Source organism: Triticum dicoccoides, unplaced genomic scaffold (assembly GCF_002162155.2).
Source record: "Triticum dicoccoides isolate Atlit2015 ecotype Zavitan unplaced genomic scaffold, WEW_v2.0 scaffold12325, whole genome shotgun sequence".
In the NCBI taxonomy this organism is placed as follows: Eukaryota; Viridiplantae; Streptophyta; class Magnoliopsida; order Poales; family Poaceae; genus Triticum; species Triticum dicoccoides.
The window spans coordinates 11,020-11,719 of NW_021186240.1; the positions used below are offsets into that span (position 1 = coordinate 11,020).

The 700-nt window shown below is 49.1% G+C and overlaps 1 non-coding gene and 1 pseudogene across 1 annotated transcript; both read right to left on the reverse strand.

Moving 5' to 3' along the window:
• Window positions 1–34, reverse strand: part of LOC119343358 — a 128-nt pseudogene extending 94 nt beyond the window's left edge.
• A 367-nt stretch (window positions 35–401) lies between these two features.
• Window positions 402–520, reverse strand: LOC119343329. The gene has a single exon (XR_005166027.1). It is a non-coding gene; the product is annotated as a 5S ribosomal RNA (ribosomal RNA).
• Between the last annotated feature and the right edge of the window lie 180 nt (window positions 521–700).

The window sequence follows — 700 nt, forward strand, 5'->3', positions numbered from 1 at the left end:
GATCCGGTGCTTTAGTGCTGGTATGATCGCATCCGACATGTTTCCTCGTCTTCGTCCCTTATGCTTGCCACTCCCAGGTCCGCTCCAAAGACGATTCTACATTCTCACTACCATTACAACCGTTCCCTAACAATGGATAATGTCCTATACTACTTACTCTCCCGCTCAATCACGGAGACGAGTTTTCCACGGTTTCCACCCCTCCCTCCATACCGCAGCAACACGAGTTTTTTCCACCCCTTTCAGAAAGCGCTCTTCGCGCCACAAAGCCGCCCCAAGACGCGCGAGCAATCTGCATCGAGCATAAACATATCGCAAACGTCAAAAATAATATAACGGGATTAATATATATCGCGCACGTGCGATATGTTTGTCACGAGGCGCAAAAAATAATTATAAAAGGAATGCAACACGAGGACTTCCCAGGAGGTCACCCATCCTAGTACTACTCTCGCCCAAGCACGCTTAACTTCGGAGTTCTGATGGGATCCGGTGCTTTAGTGCTGGTATGATCGCATCCGACATGTTTCCCCGTCTTCGTCCCTTATGCTTGCCACTCCCAGGTCCGCTCCAAAGACGATTCTACATTCTCACTACCATTACAACCGTTCCCTAACAATGGATAATGTCCTATACTACTTACTCTCCCGCTCAATCACGGAGACGAGTTTTCCACGGTTTCCACCCCTCCCTCCATACC